The sequence below is a fragment of the Sus scrofa genome, chromosome 13 (assembly GCF_054392235.1).
Source record: "Sus scrofa isolate SSC_HxYL_T2T_F1_AM1 chromosome 13, Sscrofa_HxYL_maternal_Yorkshire_Landrace_v2.0, whole genome shotgun sequence".
Taxonomy (NCBI): domain Eukaryota; kingdom Metazoa; phylum Chordata; class Mammalia; order Artiodactyla; family Suidae; genus Sus; species Sus scrofa.
The window spans coordinates 27794415-27815972 of record NC_139395.1 but is presented as its reverse complement, the minus strand read 5'-3'; the positions used below and the strand labels follow the sequence as shown (position 1 = coordinate 27815972).

Below are 21558 nucleotides of genomic sequence, written 5' to 3'. Positions count from 1 at the left end.
GAGAGGAAATGTCTAGGGTCAGAGTTGGCTGACTTTCTGAAAAGTATGTTTCATTGTGCAAGTCCCGGCAGGGTCCAAGGGGGAAGAAGAAGGAGAAAGCAGGATGAAAACCCTTTCACCTTTCACCTACAGTTGCCTGAATTTTGAATAACTACAGCCCCAGCTGGCCTCTGACAGCAGTCACATGAAAGACCCCAACAAGAACCATTTGGCTGAGCCCAGCCAATCCAAAAAGCCATGAGAAAAAAAGAGTGAACTTTGAAGCACTAAAGTTTTTAATTTTTTTAATTTTTTTCTGAAACAATGAAGAATGCTAATTTTTTTAAATTTTATTTTATTTATTTATTTTTGCTTTTTAGGGCCACACCTACCACATATGGAAATTCCTAGGCTAGGGGATGAATCGGAGCTACAGCAATGGCAGGATCTGAACCACATCTGCAACCTACACCACAGCTCATGGCAACACAGATCTTTAACCTACTGGGCAAGGCCAGGGATCTAACCTGCATCCTCATGAATCCTAGGTGGGTTCATTACTGCTGATCCACAATGGGAACACCCTGTTAATTTTTATTTTTAATCAGGGCTCCCCAGTTGAGATCCAAGATGGCTGTACCATTTATTACTCTCCTACCTCTGCAGATGAAAATTCCTGTGTGCCTAAACCCCATTGTTTTACACTAAGAAAATGAAAAGGGCATTTTTCTTAAGCTGGTCATTTAACTTTGATCTAAAGTCAAAAACACTTTAGTAATTTCCATTTGTAATGAGGAGGTATTGCTTGTTTATTCTCTTGTGCTCAACAGACAGACAGGGTCAGGTGGACTCTCCTTCCTTCCTAAACAAATGAGCTAGAGAGCTTTTTATACTCAAAACTATGAGTACAATGTCTGGTCATCAGGGATCCCAAGTTTTCAGAACATAATATTCCAAAGCAATGTTTGAAAACTGACTCTGGATCATTTCCCAGCGGTTAGCCCAAGGCTAGCCCAGGCCCACACTGGCCGGTGGGGAGTGCATCTCAAGGCAGACATGGTTCTAAATATATAACCGCAGTCCTTTCATCTCTCCAATCCAATTAAATACAAACAACCCAACCACTGTCAGAGAATGACTCTAGAGAACTGGGTCAACACACCTCTGTGAGAATTTCTTTTGAGTCAATCAGAGGGTCAGTCCATTTATTTCCAGTGATATGAAGGGTGACAGAAAGTTTCTCCTTCAATCCTCATTTAACTGCTGGCAGCTGGACCTATTCCTAGTGCTGACCTATGGAATCAGTGTTCCTGGCGTGTGACCTTGCAGGGAAAACCTGTCCTCTCCCTGTCATCCCTCTTTATGCATCCAGAGGAATCCATCATAGCCTCTCCAGACTTGTCTCTAAAATAACCCCAAATGGCACTATTTTACTGAAAATGTAATGCCTGGTTGTTTCATAAAGTCATACCATGTAGAACTACATATCTCTCCAACCCATCCCTTCTGGCTCCCCCCTTCCCCAATGGTAGCACTTTAGATAGTAGGTGATTTTTCTTGCATTGGCATTATTGCATCGTCATTCTTACGTCTTGTTGCTGTTGTGCAAAATACGCAATAATAATTCTTTTTTGCAGTCGTCATTTTTCACTTAAGCTGTATCATGACTCTTACATGGTATAGATGTTTCCACCTTGCTTGTCCTTTCTAAACTACTGCAGCAGTTTACACTGTCTCATGTCTCTCCCTTTCTGATGGGAATTATGGAGAAAACTGGCCTCTTGCTTTTTTATTCCAATACCTTACCCCAGAAGAGAATACACAAAGGGCTGCAAAGCAAAGTAGAACAACAAACAGTTCAGAAATGGAAAGAAGATGCACTAGCAAAACAACAGGGGGCAGGGGCTCTGTGAAACCCATGGTTGTTGACTCAGGTCAGGAGAAAAAAAGAATGAACAGCGCTCTGAATGCTGATGATTTCATGTTAGCATTACCATATTTTAGCTGGATCTTAAGAACACTGATATGAACGAACATCTTTTCTTTTAGACCTTGGCAGGTTGTTATTTAAAGGACTATGATGGAATCCCACTAACACACAGGATCTATGTTCTCTTGCACTGAGATGTATTGTACTTTGAACCATGTTCTCTAAGATGGAACAGAATTCAGGCAAAATCCCTTGTAGCACAGCAAGTTAAGGATCCGGCTTGTCATTGTGGCAGCTCGGTTGCTACTGTGACACGGATTCAATTCAAACCCTGGCCTGGGAACTTCCACATGTCATAGGCACAGCCAAAAAGAAGGAGGAGGAGGAGGAGGAGGAGTGAGGAGGAGGAGGAGAAGGAGAAGAAGAAGAAGACCTACCGGTAAGATATCTATTAGGTTTCACTGACTCCACCATTATTAAAAATACTGATAATAGGTAAATTCGATCTCACAGCATTATAAAGTCATCAAGTCTTTATTCGCCCACTGAACAGTGTTTATTTAGTATACTTGGTGTTAACAACAAAACAACCAAATATCTCCATAGATTTGGACCAGTGAGGAAAGACAGACCTCTTATGCTTAGATTTTTTTAGTTGTCACAAGAGAAGCAATGTCCTGGAGTAAATCTGAGACCTATCCAGGAATCAGCTAGACTACTTCAGTAAACCAAAATGATTTAGTGACTCAGAAAAATATCTGACTCCTCAAGTCAAATTGATCCCAATGAAAGGAAGGCAGAACAATAAAGCCTAAGTTCCTAAATATGTGCCTTCCTACAAAGGCAAACACGGCCCCCACCCCCACCCCTTCATCTAAGCTCATACAGTCCAAGAGAGAGATAAGAACCAGAAAGTAAGTGGAAAAAACTCTGAGACTCCCAAAGAACTTCCATGAAATCAAAGCACTGCACACTGCACAATTTATTCCAGAGGCACCAAGGCTTTCAGGCAGAACTGTGCACCTTGGAGCCAGTTTCTAAAAGCTTACTTAAGTGATTTCTCATTATACCAGACTAGAAATGGCTATTCAGAGGAGGTGGAAAAGAGCAGTTGAGAAGGACAGACAAACTGACATGAACAAGAGGACAAGAAGGAGACAAAGAACAAACAAAATCGTGAAGGAAGCTGTATTGATTCTGGGAAACACATGAAATAGGAAGATGAAGTGAAACCAGTGCTCAAGGAGTATAAGGATAAAAGTGGTACAGAAACCTCTGAAAACTTCAGAATACTGTGGAATTTTCTAGCCTTTGTGAAGCCAGGAGAGAGGAAACAGAGATGCAGCAAATTATATCAGTGCATGATTTTTCTTATGCCTACTCTTGGTAAATAGTAAACATATGTGCGAATTTACTATACACACACACACACACACACACATATATATGGCTATCTATTATAATTATATATTATTAAATGTTGCCTCTGTGACTCTCCTCTAAATTATCAGATTTTCTCTTTCCTGTGAATTAAATAAAAAAGAAATAACAATCCTACCTTGAAAAATCTGTCTTCCTCTGTTTAAATTATCATTTAAAATTTCAGATCTAGCATTGAAACTAAAAAAAAAAAATCATTAATTGTCTTGGTTCTCATGTTTTTCCTTAGATTATCTTGATTAGAAAGATCATCTCATTACACCCAAGAAAAATTTTCATTAAGTCCCTGGGAACTTGTGAATAATCGCATCGTTTCTTATTTCCTTTCTTCTTTTATTAACGGTGTAGGTGTTTTCTATTTCCTAATTTCTTGGACCTGAGTTTACTATTAGATTAGCTAAAGGAAACATCTTGATCATTTATATCCTTAGTTGGATTTCTGTCAAATCCTTTTACTTGTGAGCGTTCCCTTTGCTTTCCCTGTGACTTGCTACAAATGAAAGGATAAAATCTCCCTAATCACCTCCCAACTCTTCCTGCTTATATTCTTGGAGATTTTGATACTTAGGGAAATTATTGACACAAAGAGACTTCCATTCTCACACCTTCATTAAGGTATTCTTTTAATTTATTTTTATTTTTTTAATCTGTTTATTGTTGCTTTTTAGGGCCACACCTGCAGCATATGGAGGTTCTCAGGCTAGGGGTCAAATCGGAGCTAGAGCTGCCAGCCTACACCACAGCCACAGCAATTGCGGATCCAAGCTGTGCCTGCAACCAACACCACAGCTCACACAGCAACACTGGATCCCTAACCCACTGGGCAACCTCATGGTTCCTATTCAGATTGGTTTCCACTGTGCCACAACAGGAACTCCAAGGTATTCTCTTAAATATAAAGTTATCGTCTTAAAATTTAGATTTAAGATCAACAAAAAATACCTATTTCAGAGTGCAAGATAGACTCTTACAGCACCCATCAAAGGCTAGGGATTTCCAGTTTTCTTCATTAAGAATTTTCCAGAGCTGAGAAACCCTCCAAATTGAATCCATTTCAATATGTGGGGGACTAAAAATAGACTCTCACATTTGCATTGCTTTTGCTTTTCAGTGTATGTTATCCTTCACAGCTGTATTCTAGTTCCATTTACTTGCACATGTTTTTCACAAAATATGTTTACTTTCTTTTAGGAAATCTCATTTGCCACTCGAAAATTAGATTATAAGAAGATGTTGTTTGTATTTTTCTTCAAAATACAATAACCCTTGCCATGGACAGCCACAGAACTGACTTGGAGAAGCAGTCTGTTAAAACAGGCTCTACCATCCCTGCTATTTTTTTTTTTTTTGGAATATAATGCAGTTTTATTTATTACACTGGATAGGCCAGATAAAGCAGAGTTCCTTTTCATCATTCATGGATTGAGTAGTGCTTATTCATTAACCTTCCGGGTTCTCACACTGTTTGTGAAACAAGTTTATCAGAAAACAGCTTTGAGAAAGGTGTAGAGTGACAATAGCCCCTAAGTGAGCCTATGGGGAAGATATAGATATTTAGAATATTTTGGTTTAAATGGGAAGGAACAGGAAAGCAGAAACTTAGCAAACTCTAAGATTGTCCCTGTGATGAAGATAGAGATCACAGCTGATTTAGTTATCATTGTATACCCAGAACCAAATACAGTGGCTAGAGCACAGTAGATGCTCAATAAACGTGGGATACATTTATAGGCTATAATATAGAGTGCACGGCATTCTGTTCAGGAGAGTGAGAGGTGACAATCATTTCAATCCCATCTAGAAGTAGCTGAGTCTATTTGAATCCCAGGATGATGCTACGTTGTGATTAAATAGGTGGGAAATCAGTGGCAAAGATAGGACTGATCAGGTTTGAAGAGGAGGTACCCCTAGGATAGAGTATTTTTGCAGTAGGACACTTGTGGTGCCTTCGTGGCTCTTTGAAAGGGTGGTGGGTGGGATGGAAAAATATGGAATCAGGACTGCAGGGTACAGAAGGGGTTGGAAAAGAGGGCTGAGTGTGCATGTGTGCGTGTGCGTGTGCCCAAGTGAACACATGCGTGGAAAGGGTCAGGCTTGACTGACAGTCTAAAGAGTTTATGGCTATGGCTAGTTAGCTTTAGCCATAAGGCCTGAGTATATTTGAGAAGTTTCTAAGCAGGGAGATGACAGATGCAAACAAGGTTTAAGCAAGTCTAACCTAGCAGAATGGAAAATGGATTAGGGAGGAGAGAGACTGGAGAAACAGGAGTACAGAGCTTGGAACCTCTTGGTTACTTACTCAGCTGGTGCACAAAGCCAAGGAGACAACCTCTGAGCAATTCTGACTCAGATTTCCAATTCAGATTCATTAAATATCTACGAGCCCTTTGAATCATCACTTTTGCTTCTAGGAAAGTATCCTATAGAAAAACTAAAAATGTGAGCATGGATTTGTCTACGTATTTGTGAATTGCAGTATTCCTTAGGCAATGGTTATTTAAATTATGGAAAATTATGAAGCCACTAAATAGGATATAAATTTTATCTATGGAAAAGGAAAATATGAACTCAAAATACAGGTTTACAAACAATATGCAAAACGTTACCAAAATAAACACATGTAATGTCCACTTTGTACAAGAAAGCATACATCTTAGCTTTACCTAGCTGATGGCCTTAGATGTGAATATTGATTTTCTAATGTTTATTTCCTGATAATTGTATATTAACAGATGATAGTTAAAATTAAAATTATTCTTCACAAAATAGTAAAGTATAAAATTCTAAAGTTGGGTCCTAGGGTGAATAGAAGTCAGAATGGAAGGCAGTGCTCTATAATTCATTATAGATTCACTTATTTTCCATGGAGGCAGATTATCAGCAGTGAAAAATGGTGCTGGACCCTTGTAGGAAGCTCAAGTCCAAATCTGAACGACCTTGGCATAGATATTTTGCTGTAAAAATATTCTTTGAGAAGGAAATTTTAAAAGCAAAAAGAAAAGAAAAGAAAAGAAATGGAGAACTAAAGACTGAGACTCTGGGAAATGTCCAAAATCAGGAAAAAAAAAAATACATGAGGAAAAGCATCTTCATCTTGAGGACAGGATGATGGCAGAGTTGAGAGATACAGGAATTTCAAGAAACGAGAATTAGACAATAGAGCCAATACTATAGGAAGATGTGCATGAACTGAGGAAAAGTTTCTAGATTTGAAAAGTCATATATCTTTTACGAGGTCCTGGGATCCTAAAGAGCGTAGTTTTTGTGAACCTGGAAGGAGACTGCAATGCCAGGAATTTCAGCAAAAATCAGGTGTAAAAAGAGAAACCAGGTATATTTCTCACTCTAGAAGTTTGCCACTCACATCCCTGTTTATTCAAACCACAAGCATATGTGGAAGAACAATTGGAAGCCTGAGAGAGCAGGGTCAAATGAGGGAAGTCGTCCTAGCAGATAGTCAGTGATATGTCAATTTTATAAAGTACAGTCTCATAAAAAAGCATCACCTCTTTCTCCAACAAAGAATAAAAGAAGAAAGGGTGGAAGAACTTCAACAAAGCTTTGAAGTAAAGAGTGGGTTAAAATATTCCTTTTAATAATCTTTGGCTTGAAGGGAAAGTAGGGTGAGATATTATCTATCAAGAGACCCAAGGCCAGGAGGACTTGGGCTTAAGGAGATGAAAGAAGGTGGGAAAATGCACTTGTAAGAATGATGCCAGAGCAATGGAAGGATTCCCAGCCACAGACCACAACGGATGCAGGTTATCAGGTGGCACTGGGAGGCCAACTCACACTGCTGAGCACGAAATGGGGCAAGAGCCACCATGTCCAGCTGCCATCACTTTGTTCTGCAGTCTGGGGACAATGAGGGAAAGGGAACCCTGGAAATGACTCCAGTTTAGACCAGCCAAAACTAATGAGCAAGTACAGAAGCTACTCCCTGGAGCAAGTGGAATCTGGGACATCAAAGAGAAGAGCTTCAAGGGAGCCCACTTTGGTTTCCAGACTAGCCAAGAACAAGGCAAAGCCAGAAGCAAGCAGGATGACCAGATGAATTGGAAGAGTTGCATCTGGCAGAACCTATGACCAAAATCAGTTTTCCTTTTCAAATGGCTACACAGCTAACTCCATTTCCAAACCTGACTTACAGTTAGGTGTGGTCAGTGACTGAGTTCTAGAAATGAGGGCTTTATATGCCACTTTGGAGCCGAGATGGTTGAGATAGGACCTTACCTTCCCCATGGTCTTGTTGCTCATTCATCATTTGCAAAAAATTTTTCATTGGAATATAGTTGATTTACAGTGTTGTGCCAATTTCTGCTGCACAGCAAAGTGACTCAGTCATACATATATATATATATATATATTTCCTTTCTTATATTATCTTCCATCATGATCTATCCCAAGAGACTGGATATAGTTCCCTGAATCACATGGCAAGTGTCCAACCAGAAACATACATGTGAATGGACAATGATGTGCATGAAAAACAAACTTCAATTTTAATAAGACATCCCTGAAATTTGAAGTTTTATTTATCACAGCAACTAGCGTTATTTACTAGTAATTCTCTATATACCAATAGTTCAGTATATGCAATATACTGTTTACTGAATTACCGGTGATCCCTGTTCACTCACTGGGAGAATCAGCAGATTTAGAGATATAGGCTGAGGAAAGGAGAGACAGATTTGGGTGACTAGAGGCAGAGGGACGCTGGTCTAGAGTCACTCTAAAAGCATGTAGCCCTGCTTGTGAGAGCCCTGCTAGTGGTTGTCCTGAAGGAACTGTCCTATAATCCCACAGAACTTCAGCATCAGAAGACAGACAAGCAGGCCTATTGAGCCAGAAGAATGAAAGATCACTTAGGTGTTGTACAAATGGGGAAACTGAGGCTTGGTATTTAAAAAAAAAAACTTGCCAATGAGGGATTCTGGATCAGATTAACAGGATCTCCAGCCAGTAATGACCCAGAATTTTCTGTGTGACTTGCAAGAGAGGTCACAATATTTTCTAGCAGTGGTTGCCCCCAGCAGATACCTGACAGTCTCTGGAGATTGTGTTTGGTTGTCACAACTGGCAGCTGGGGCGCTATTGGCATTTAGTAGGTGTAGCCTAGGAACGCTCCTAAATGCCCTAGATTCTCAGGACAGCTCCTCATGGGAAAAAATAATCCAACTCAGAAGATTGATTGTATCAAGACTGAGAAACTGTTTTAGAGTATTATGTGACCGACCATAATAAAAACTTGGTTTCCAATTTTAATAAACACTAATTAATTGTGGGATTTCCTCGGCAGTGCAGCAGGCTAAGGATCCAGCGGTGTCACAACTTAGGGTGCTGCTGTGGCATGGGTTGGATCTCTGGCTCAGGAACCTCCACATGCCACAGGCATGGCAAAAAATAAACAAACAAACAAAATAATAAAAGCCAGTGTGTGTGTTTATTTAAAATAAAAGAAAACTAATTGTGAGCTACTCTAAGGCAAGTTAGACCTTGACATCAGCCCATCATTTTGGCATACTTTTTTCAATTTCATTTTGTCTACGTCGAAGTCCTATGGAGAAAGACAACTTCCCAACAAAGTAGGTATTAATTGAAGAAAGTCCCCAGGAGTTTGGCTTCTAGCTACACAATTGCATGCCATTGAAAATTGAGATTTACTAAGGACAAAAGTTACTGCATAAATCAATAATCCCCAGAGGTTAAAAAAAAAATGCCCAGCTCTGCATGGATATTCTGTTTTCACCTTAGGATTCATAATTGTTTTCTCAATTGGTGATCCCCATTGAGAAGGAAGAGGAGAAAATTCTATTGTGTCAAAAGGCGTCATGGAGTTCTCTGGCTGACTTGAACACTGGAAGGAAGTTGTAGGAGTCTGTTTTGCAGGTAGATGAAGGACAAAAGAACACAAAAGATAAGTCAGCAGCAGCCAGAGTCTAGGCTGCTTAGGCTTCCTGCTGCTTTTTTGAAAATGTCTTCCTGTTCTTCTTACTGCCCCATTATTAATCTCAGCCTGCCAGGGAGGATTAAATTTTTCCTCCCGTTATTTTGCCCTCATCTTCAGTTGCAAGGAAAGACTTTGTCATAGTAATTTTGACAGACGTACACATATATACACCACACTGCAGTTTATGTATGTTTATATTCAGACTGCCTACACGTGCATGTACACATGACGTAAGCACCCAGAGACTAAGACTGTGTTAGTAGCAGCACATCATACTTTTTTTCCTCGTTATGGCCTCAGCTGCTGCATATGGAAGTTCACAGGCTAGGGGTTGAATCAGAGCTGCAGCTGCAGGCTTACACCACAGTCACAGCAATGCCAGATCCCAGGCATGTCTGTGACCTATGCCACAACTTGCTGCAACACTAGATCTTTAACCCACTGAGCAAGACCAGGGATCGAGCCCACATCCTCACAGCCACTATGTCCAGTTCTTAACCCACTGACCGCAATGGGAACGCGCATACTTTTCTGTTAATTTCAGAAGTGATTCTAAGATCAATTAGATAATCTGCTGTGGCTCTTAAGACACTTATTAGAAAACTTGATTATGATTTCACTCAATTGCTGAACATCTGCTTAAGATGTATACTTTTCTAGACTCCTGTAGATTTTTCGAGTCTCACTCATTTATTAAATTAGACCACCAGCCATACCTAAACTACTTTACAGGGCTAATATTTAATGGTATACGTAGGTATGACCTATGTTTTTATAAGATCACTAGAACAAAGAGTTTTTTGAACACCATTTTCATATCTTCGACAAATTTTTTTTTTTGGTCTTTTATCTTTTTAGGGCTGCACCCGTGGCATATGGAGGTTCCCAAGCTAGGGGTCTAATCGAAGCTGTTGCTGCCAGCCTACACCAGACCCACAGCAACGCCAGATCCAAGCCGCATCTGCGACCTACACCACAGCTCACGGCAACACCGGATCCTCAACCCACGGAGCAAGGCCAGGGATCGAACTCGCAAAACCCCACGGTTCCTAGTCGGACTCGCCTCTGCTGAGCCACGATGGGAATTCCATCTTTGACAAATTTTAAATCAAGCTATCACTCACTATGTTACCCAATACCCTTTATACCGGTATCTGTATGATAAATCTTTCTGCTTAGTTTCAATGTTTATTAATATTATGCAACACTTTCCAAGGTTATGAAACATTAGTTTTTCATATTCAATTTCAATAAATGTGTGTGATTGTAAAACACATGTGCAAATAGAGTTACAAAAGAAGGAAAAAAAAGGAAGGGGAAAATGAAGGAAAAGAAAGAGTCTTTTAAGGACAAATGAGGAGAGTGTGGCTTGTTACTAAAATATCCCTAATTGCTTGAAACTTAAGACAACTCTGAAAGCTTATTTTCTAAATAAGGAGCAAAGGTGGAGGGAAAAAAAGAAAAAAGAAAAAAAAATTTAAAGTGGGGATTTAGAGAAAGCTGTAAAAAAGGTCATAAAAAAGTTAGTTTGCAAGAAATGTAATCTGCAGATTATAAATTACTGAGGATTCAAAGAAAGCATGTTTAGCTCACACTCTAAAGAGATATTTAATGGTTTAAGGGAAAAATGAAACTCAGTGGAAACTTCTCTAATCTTAACCCCCAAAAAAGGGGCAGCAGAGCTCATTAACAGAATTGCAAGGGGCTAGCTCAGTTGACTATAGAGTCAATTTTGGAGAAAAATTTTAGTGTAAATGAAGTAAGAAACAATTTTAATTTATTCATATTTTTTATTCTTTCATCTGAATAAATCAGCTTATTATTTATTAATATATAAGATAACATTTTGAAATTATAAATAAATGATTAGAGTTTGTGTATAACTGGCTGATATCTTAACGATTACTTTGAATTATTTCTAAAAGTTGATTTCTTCTAAATTTTCCGTCACAGATCAGAATTTTGTCAACATGGTCACTTGGTAGCATTCTTGGTTGAATTTTTAAAATCAGGCCACATTAAATTTCTAAAAACATAAATTATTAGCACTTGTGGAGTTTTTTTTACTCAAAGCTCTAAATTAAGGATTAAAAATGGATGATAATATAACCATGTAATCTAAGATGATTTCATTTTATTTCTTTAGCCACTTTGAATTTACAGCATATTCAGTGCCTAATTGAGGTAACTATTGACTGGGTTCAGAATGAACCTCCCCTCTGGAAGATTTTATTGGCTTTGGTCTAGTATGTCATGTTGCCATGAACCTTCAACATGTTTGCATTAGTATTATTATCCTTAATTATTTTATGCAAAAGTTTTGATGCTGTTATAGAAGGTATTTCAAATTAAAAAAAAAAAAACTTTTCAATTGTATGTTGCTAGTCTATAGTATATAGATAGCTAAATGTTGACCTGTATTCTGAGACCTTTCTAAAATGATGCATTAGTTCTAGTAGGTTTTTTTCAGATTCCTTATAGTTTTATATACATGAATTATGTTGATGATAAATAAAGGCTTTACTTCTTTTCTGGAAAAAAAAAAAAAGAATAAACCTCCCAAATGTGTCATTTTTGCATGTGGATTATTTTGAGCTAAAAGCAATCGAGACCCTGTCAGTTTAAGAGAAACATTTAAATTGGGGATCTTTCCCCATTGAGAGCTATCGCTAGAGATGCATTTTATCTGGGGGACCCACCTGTATGACAAAGCAAACATCTAATTACCCAGCATCTGTTCTTCTGTCACTTGCCCTTCTCCCCTGAGAAGCTCCAGGCCTCCTTTCCCATCCCTTAGCTCAGGATGGCACATGTATCTCACTTTACCTTCTGTCATTGCTCCTCATGTATGTGGGATTCTGTACATATGATGTTAAGTTGGTTTTTCTCCTGTTATTCTGTCTTCTGTTGATTTGATTATTAGGCCAGCTGAAAAAAAAACCCTGAAGGGTAAAAAAATTGCCTCTCCTCCTCAATACCTCCCTACCTCAGATGCATGTTACCCTCAGTTTTCTTGAATTTCCTTGGGTTTACTTTGAATTGTTATATTTCAGTGTATGAACTGCCTCATGCACAAAGCAAACAGAAGAAATGCTATGTTTGATGTTGTCAAGGAAGCCACTGTACTAAGATTAACATTTATAAGTGATGAATATTGAGAAATAATCAGTATTCCCATTCCTATGAATGTAAATTAACCATACAGATTATTAATAAGACCCACAGGTTCAGAATCCAAAAGAAACTGGCTACACCTAAAATAAATTACACTCTGAGGGTCTAGGAATATCAGTAGTAATTGAAATTATGACCCAAAGCAATAATATTGTAATTCTCTGGGTTCTTAATATTCCCTTCTACATGGCACGTCATAACTAGGATGAACTAGGTAAATGTGAGAAGCCAAGTGAAAAAAAAAAATCATACACTGGTTAAATTATTTTTCAGAATAATGGATTTTAAAATTTACCTGCCACTTTGTGCTTGCTTTCAGGTACTAGAATCTTAGAAACTCAAGGACATGCGTGTGGAAGACCTACTCCAATTAGGAAAAAACACGTATACTGTAAAGATTTTTAAATGAGTATTCAAGTATACATAGTAACTACAACCAGAATGACAATGAGCTGTCTTTTAGGAGGCCCAAGGGAGACCTATTTTTAAGGACTAGGAGAGAAAGGTTTGCAATTAGCATATTCATTATTTGTATGTAAATTGATTATTCCAACAGCTGCTTAAGGGTGTTAAAAAACAATTTGTTCCATTAAGCAGTTTAAACATTCTTCTAAAAATCTTGTTTACCTGTTTAATTTGCTGAACAATGTCTTTCTTCTTTCAGAAAATTGGTGGGGGGGGGAGAGGAAGATTCAGATTGCTTGTCCTCTGCTCCCATTTCTCCACTGGTGAGATCCTTGCACAAAAAATGAGAGGCAGGTCACAGCTCAAGGTTAATATTTTACTTAATTTCTATGCTCTTTTTTTTTTTTAATTTTATTGGAGTATTGTTGACTTAGAATGATGTATTAGTTTCAGGTGTACAACAAAGTGAATCAGTTTATATATATATATATATATTTGTATATATCTCCATTCTTTTTCCCCACATAGGTTATTACAGATTGTTTTCCCTGAGCTATACACTAGGTCCTTGTTACTTACCTATTTTATACACAGTACCATATATGTGATAATCCCATTCTCCTAATTTCCCCCCCTCCCCTTACATTTTCCCCTTTGGAAACTGTAATTTTTATTTCCAAATCTGTGAGTTTGTTTCCATTTTATAAATGAGTTCTTTTGCATACTTTTAAATTAGATTCCACATATAAGGGCATTCTGTGTTAGTAAGTTCTGCAGCATTTTCTGGTCTGGGCAGGGATCTATTTTGCAGCAGTAAAGATTTTCCAGCTGGCATTGCATCTTTTCTAATCATGAATCCTCTAGTGAGCTCAGAAGGAAAAGGTGGAGAATTTAAGACAAAGTAAAATTTTGTTCTCAAGGAGGATTGTAGGCAGTCAGCATTGATCTTCATCTGGGTACCTCTCAGCTGCATCTCAAAGGGAATGAGTAGGATGCTGAAGGCGTGGAGGTCTATCCCTTCTCATGGGTCTTCTAAGCAAACATGAGCATCTTGAAGAGAAAGCCAAGCCTTGGAGACCAATATTTGCTCTAAGAGCCCTCATCACTGCCCCCATGCCTCTCCCTGCAGGAAAACCATGGCAAACCATCCCTCCACCAGTTCCTGTCAGCCAGAAAGATAAACCAACCAGGGTACTGATGTAAATTTTTTAACCACTAACCCACACTTATTCCCTTCTTCTACCAGTCCTCTCATCTGGATTTTGACCAGGGCTTTGCAAACCTCAGTGTGCACATGAATCAGCTAGAGGGAATGTTAAAGCAGATTCTGATTAGGAGAATGGAGTGGAATCTGGTATTCTGCATTTCCAAAAAGCTGCCAGGTAAGGCTGTTGGTAGATGAGCCACACTTGAATAGCAAAGGGGCTAGAACTGAATCACAAGTGTCTGATTTTACTCCTGGGTCCAATAATATTAATAATAATAATAATAATGGCAAAAATAACACTTACAGCTAGCACATATATTACATACATCTATATCACTTAATTTTTTATTTTCTCCATGAATGAGGAAATAGGTGTAAAGAGAGACTAGTAATATGACCAAAACTGGAGTTCCTGCTGTGGCACAGTGGGTTAAGGATCCAGCATTGCCACGATTGTGGCCTAGGTCACCACTGTGGCTTGCATTCAGTTCCTGGCCCAGGAACTTCCATATGCTGCAGATGCAGCCAAAAAATAAATTAATTAAATAATATGAACAAAACCACACAACAAAGGACAGAGTCAGGATTCAACCTCAAGCAATCTGGCCCCAGACCAGCTACACTTTGGGGTCCAGACCCACGACTGTGAGGTCCACACAGTTACCCCAGGGTCCAAAATCACCACACTAGGGTCCAAACCTGCATTTGAACTTCATCCCAACTGTGAAAACTTCTGCCTTTTCCTTCCTTTCTCTTCCTTAGGACTTCAGCTTTCCTACAGGGTGTCTAATTCCCTTGTCCTTAGGGCCCCAGCATTACCTAGCTCTCTGATAAAACATACCTATTCTGGCTTCCAGACCCATTGCACCAAATAACCCTAAGGAAATGAGAAAATAACAAGGAGGGTGGGGAAAGATTCAGGCTCATTTCAGCTTAGACTGAGATGTTGGATAAACGTTTAGGATCTCTGAACATGTACTTCTCAGCAGCACTAATCAGAGATGTAAAAGGCATAAGTGCAATCAACAACTTTGCTGTTTCTACCTAAAGCTACGTCAGTTCACTCAGCACACAAAGCCTGGGATTTATTGGGTAATATACTGTGGGATTCCAGCATGTCCAGTTGCTGGCAGTCTTTTAGTGGCATTGACAGTTGTGAAGGTCCAAGAGAAGACATTAGCAGGATGACAGTGTCACCTAATCTGTACTGATGAAGAAGGATCCATCTGTGATACTTAGTCAACAGCATGACTTAGGATAGATGGGAGCAGATACCATGATACAGAAGTAGAGAGCATGGGCCAACAGTCCATGGACAATGCATAGCCCTCACATCCATAGCTACACTTAGGCCAAGGAGGCCAACATCCATGGTCTACATGCTAATTCTAGAATGCAGACTGAGGTTATACAAGAAGCAGGGTCATATTGAAAGATTGTACAATTAAAATTTTAAAAAGAGAATTAAAGGAGTTCCTGTCATGGCTCAGCGGGTTAGGAACCCAACATAGTGTTCATGTGAATGCATGTTCAATCCCTGGTCTCACTCAATGGGTTAAGGATTCAGTTTTTCTATGGCTGAGGGATAGGCCAGCAGCTGCAGCTCCAATTCAGCTCCTAGCCAGGGTACTTTCATATGCTGCAGGTGCAGCCCTAGGAAAAAAAAAAAAGGAGAGAGAGAAAGAGAATTGAAGATTCCTTAGCCCTCCCTCATAAGGCATCCTACAATTGTGAGTCTTCCTGTGATGGTGAAGGAATATCCCACTTTATCTGGGGAAAGATAACACAGGTCTTGAGTTCAAATAACACTTCCTTATAGTATTTCCCAGTGTCCTAATGTTTAAGGCTCTGGCGGTTGTCATCTCTGTGGCACTGGTTTGATCCCTGGCACAGAACTTCAGATGAGTCAGGTATGGCAAAAAAAAAAAAAAATTCCTGCTGTGCAAGATAAAAGGGGTCTCTCAGTTCGGTATTAAAAAAAAAAATGGTGCAAAAATAAACATTCTCTGCATTATTTTCCTACAGTTTCCTTTGCCCATTGTCATAATTTTAATGTATTGTGATTATTGTTCCCCACTTGTTTCTAAGCATCTCCAATCTATCACCACATTATTCTTCATGTGAATGGAAATAGGTTCGCAAATCTGAACTTCAATCAAGCTTCTCCACTTCTGTTTGGAAAAAGGATGTTATCTCACATACCCAAAGGCTCAGCACTTCAGTTAGAAATTTCTATTACCGCTTAAATAGTCCAATGGCCATACTATTTTTTAAAAAGAATATCAAAACTGATACTGTGTTTTTGAGGATGTCCTGAGTCTGGGAATAACAGAGAAGGAACAGAAGGAAAGACTCTAAACTGTTTTTCAGCTGTCTCAGAAAGGAAAAAGAGGAAAAGATGGAGGGAGGGATGGACGGAGGAAAGGAAAACTGAATTGGATCACCAGAGCTGTTTTCTTTGATAATACAGCTGATATCGGAACAACCCATCCAACACACCTACGATTTGTTCCTTCACTCAGTAAATATTTACTGAGGGCATTCTGCATGCAAGCCATTGAATGAGATGTTAAGAACACTGGAATGAACCAGAAAAACATGACCTTTGTCCTCAGGAAACATACAGAATAACAACAGTCCAGGTGATTAGCCTTCAATGCATGATGAAATCATTTCAAATATTTTTTAGCACTACTTTACTTCTCCCAGAGCTTTTATTTTGTACTACCCTTTTCTTTTATGAGAAAGTTCTTCTATAAATCCTTGTAAGTATTTCATTGAAAAATATATTTGCACTAATGCATCATTATTAAACCTATCCCATCTTGAGCAATTAGCAGGGAAACAAGCTGGGAGAACCTGAGATTGGAAGGCAGAGTTAGAATGGCCAAGGTGAAAATAGAAGATGGGCCAATATTGGCTGCTCTCAAACCCAGGTGGTCTAACCCAAACACAAATCTCTCAAATACCATGATATGTTAGCCTCTTAGAATCTGGCATAAGGTGAGAGAAAAGTAAACTTTGGGCCAAAGTCACCTGTAATAAGTAAAAAGAAGATGCCAAATTCAAGTGTGGTTGAGAATAATAAATCAGATACTGAAAGCTAATCAAAAATTATAATGACTGAATTTGGGGAAAGAGTAAGGTGAACAGCAAGCCAAATGTCCAGACAAATTTTCTTGGATGAATGTCCTCTGATAGGGTACCTTCAGAAGATCTACAGTACTAACCTGAGCGTGTATCTCAAATCATCCCCAAGGCTGAGCATTCCTGCCCACATCTGATAAACCCACAATTTCTCAACACCAATGTTTCACCTTATGATATTGCCATTGAGCAACTCTGAAGTGACCACCATGGCTTCCTTAGCAGTGCTGCTTACCACAGTGGGGCACAGATGGACTTTTCTTTTTCCTTTTGGTCATGGCATGCAGTGTCTTAATGCAGGATATCAGTTCCCAGACCAGGGATGAACCTGGGCTGCAGTGGTGAAAGCACCAAATGCTATCTATGAGACCACCAGGGAACTCCCCAGGTGGACTTTCCTACTACGGTGAAAGATGAGTTTGTTCCCTGACAAACTATACAACTGCCTTTTCATTCTCTACCAATAATAAGTCTGTAATAATAATTTGGGGGGAAATATCCCCCACTCTTACAAATATCAGAGCATTTATAGGCCTGAGGACTTTTCCAGGTGCTTGGGATAATGCACTTCTCCAAAGAACTTGGAAGAGCAATATAACCCTAAATCATGTAGCATTTTTTAATGCAGATACACCTCCCTGATATCTGATACCATTTTTGGCGGAGCAAATTCTATAAATAACTGTTTGGGATCTCAGCTAGGCCTTAAATTATACAAAAAAAAGTGATCAATAGTAAAATAGACTTGGAAATTTCAAGAAAAATTTATAAAGTATCAACATGAATTATCTTTCTAAAAGGATGCCTTTCATAGAAAAATCACATTGTTCCGGAAAACATTATCTTATTCATATTAAATGCTGCCTATCTTAATGTCTGCCAAAACATTAAGAGACAACAAGGCTTTCTGGTTAGAAACTTAACCATCCCAAGTCTCTCTGATTCCAAACCCTTTACTTACAGCTTTTATACTAGACTGAAGAATCTAATCTGGCAAGGTGAGAAATTTAGACTGTATTCTGTTGACATGGATGAGTAAGCAGAGTATTTTAAGGTAAAGGGGGAAATGACTGAGCTGATTGAAGGTAATTGTGTAAGTTTAGAACTGGGGGAGATTATGTGAGGTGAGAAGTGACTGGAGACAAGATTTGAGGTTACTATAAAGATGTAAGCTTTTGTTTACCATTGTCTTTTAGTCTAAATCTCCCCACCAGCTTGTACTCAGCCCAAGTCCTTTTTACCTAGCCTTCTGAAGACTCTCTTTTATCACTGTCAACCAGCTTCTAGCTAGCCTTGGAGGAGGCCGTCAGAGTTACCCCAGGCACTGAGGTAGGGATCTTTTTTTCGGTGTCTCTATTTGCCTTACTTTAGGGCAAAGGGCATTCTAGTTACTACTGCTTTGTAAAAAAGTAGCTTAAATGTATTAGACCTCATGATTCTGTGGGTCAAGAATGTGGGCAGGGCTTGGCTAGGCTATTCAGCTCCTGGGAGTATTGACTGTGGTCACTCAGTGGTACCCGGCAGGGGAGGTGGGGGGAAGCTATGCTGGTCTGGGCCATCCAAGATGGCTTCAAATATGCGCCCATGTGCCTTGGGGCATGGCTGGTAGCCTTTCCAACATGGTGCCACAGGGAGCTCAGACTTCTACCATGGCAGCTGACTGTCCCAAGAGACAGGCAGAAGCTGCATGGCCTTTGGGCTTTTTCTTTTTCTTTCTTTCTTTCTTTTTTCTTTTTTAATTAATGTATAGTTGATTTACAATGTTGTGCCAGTTTCTTCCATACAGCAAAATGATCCAATCATACATAGATATACATTCCCTTTCTTATATTATCTTCCATCATTGTCTATCACAAGAGATTGGATATAGCTCCCTGTGCTATATGGTGGGAACTCATTCCATGCTAAATGTAATAGTTTGCATCTAATAATCCTAAACTCCCAGTGCATCCCACTCTCTTCTCCTACCCCTTGGCAACTATATGTCTGTTCTCTATGTCCAGGAGTCTATTTCTGTTCTGTAGATAAGTTCATTTATGCTATATTTTAGATTCCCCATATAAGTGACATCATACAGTATTTGACTTTATCTTTCTGATTTACTTCACTTAGTATGATCATTTCTAGCTGCATCCATGTTGCTGCAAATGGTATTAGTTCATTCTTTGCCATGACTTAATAGTATCCCATTGCATATATGTACCATATCTTCTTAATCCATTCCTCTCTTAATGGACATTTAGGTTTTTTCCATGTCTTGGCTATTGTGAATATGGGTGTGTGCGTCTTTTTGAATTGTAGTTTTGTCCAAATTTGGGGACTGAGCCTTGGCAGTTTCTTAATATCATTTCTGTCCTACTCTACTGGTTGCAGAATAGTCCTTTAGAATCTCTAGAGGATTCTAGATTCTAGAGGAAGGGAATTAGACACCAACTCTAATTATAGAGAAGAGGAATTTGACACCCCTTCTCCAGGGAATAGTTGCAAGTTCCCATTGTAGAAGAGGTCCTGAGGTGAGAGATTTTGTGGTGTCCATCTTTGGACAATACCCCCTGCCGCAAGAGTACAGAGTCAAAGTCAGAGAGATGTGAGTTCAAATCCCACCTTCTCCTTTCCCTTCCTAAGTGTGCAACTCCTGAAAAGTTACCTAATTACACAGAGCTTATTTCCTGTCCTATGAAATGGGATTTTTAAAAAATACTACTTTTCATGTTCTGGTGATAAAATTAAGTGGGAAGATAAACACAAAGCATCCGGCCTGTAACAAATGCTCATATGTGCCTGTTTTTCTCTCTCTAGAATTCGTGATACTACAAACCTCACTGATCCTTACAAGACAGAGGTCTCCACGGCTTGCTTATGTCTACTGCTGCCCTGTAGCTGACTCCTTTCTACCCTATTCTCTTTTTTGATCTCACCTTGTTTTCTCCACATCTTTTCAGCACCTCATCCCCCGGGATGCTGACAGATGGATTATTCACTACAAAGAAGCCCAAGCAAACACATCCACTTCCTCAGAATACTGCCAGTGATCTTGGGCCAACAGAGAAAGTAATATTCAAGAGCTTAGAGACAGAATGAGGAATCTGTGTGTCCCTTGACAGAGAGAAAAATTCGAGACTAGCTCCTACCTCATCACAAATTCTGAATATATAAGGATACATTCCAAAAGTGTACAGAGTGATGTTTGTTTTCCAGTATGTGATAAAAGGATAAATTCCACTTTTAATACTGAATGAAATTATTGGATGATAGTATAAGCTTTTTGTGTAAAATTTCAAGTCCAAGCCTTAAAAAGTATTGACAGTAAATTTGTAAGAGTAGGTTTATAAATCTTTTATAATAGCACTATGCTCACTTGTTTCTATTTCATATTAACAAAGTCCTTCTTTTATCCTTTTTCTTCTTTCTTTCACTCTTCTTGCTTATGACAATGTGTCTCCTGGTCAATGATGTACTTATAGTCACTCACTGGTTGGAACACAGTCTCCTGCAACTTTGGTCATCTAACTGTCCCACAACATGGTGAAACATGAGTGAAATGTGGAGCTTAATACAGCTGTCCTGAGAGAGGGTTGTGATGTTTCCTTGCTCTTACTCATGAAACAAGTTCAGATTCATTGATGACTCTTCTTGCTGGAGTCCTGAAACTGTTTTCAGTTACTTTGAAGTAACCAGAGAAAATGACTAGGACAGTGACCAGAGATATCTTGAGTGTTATTCTTTACAAAATAGCATGAGATGTAAACAGTAATCAGATCAAAAGATGACTTCACCCTGGGGTATCCAGCCCAGAAATGCACAATGCCATCAAAAGCATTACTCAGAAAGGGCCCTCTGGGCAGATGCCAATAACAGTCATGTAAGAATATACCATCTCCACCATCTTTGTGTTTTGCTTCTAAGAAAGGCAAAGATAACCACATTCAATTTGATGGCTTGTTTACATCTTGTTCCAACAAAGGGTGCTGACAGTCCCATTTGAGCAGACATTGCTGTGGCCTCAGACAGACCAAGAATAATTGGAAGCTAATTTACCATGGAAATCTTAATGATATTTGAAATTGCAGATAAGCACTAGGGAGATAACAGGAGGAATATTCAGGCAAGTGAGCAGGCATATCACCAGGAACAATCATAGCTTTTACCTCATGAGTTGCAGCCAGCTCCCCACCCCCCTGCCATCTCTCTCCCCAGCAAAAGTTCCTGTGCCCAATTTCTCCCAAAATGATGGATGCTATTTTTCATAACTTCCCACTTTTTCATTGTACATGCATATGGAAAGGGAATTATGTAGAATTGGACAACAGGAACTCTCTGTTCTCT

General features: G+C 39.1%; 1 long non-coding RNA gene across 1 annotated transcript in view; it reads right to left on the bottom strand.

The window, feature by feature from the left end:
- LOC106505556 (uncharacterized) overlaps positions 1 to 21558 on the bottom strand; it is a 492239-nt gene that overhangs the window by 143975 nt on the left and 326706 nt on the right. Inside the window, exons 5-6 of the long non-coding RNA XR_014822526.1 lie at positions 13101 to 13209; positions 12126 to 12227 (exon numbers count right to left, since the gene is read on the bottom strand). This is a non-coding gene — a long non-coding RNA (uncharacterized LOC106505556). The remainder of the gene's footprint in view (positions 1 to 12125; positions 12228 to 13100; positions 13210 to 21558) is intronic.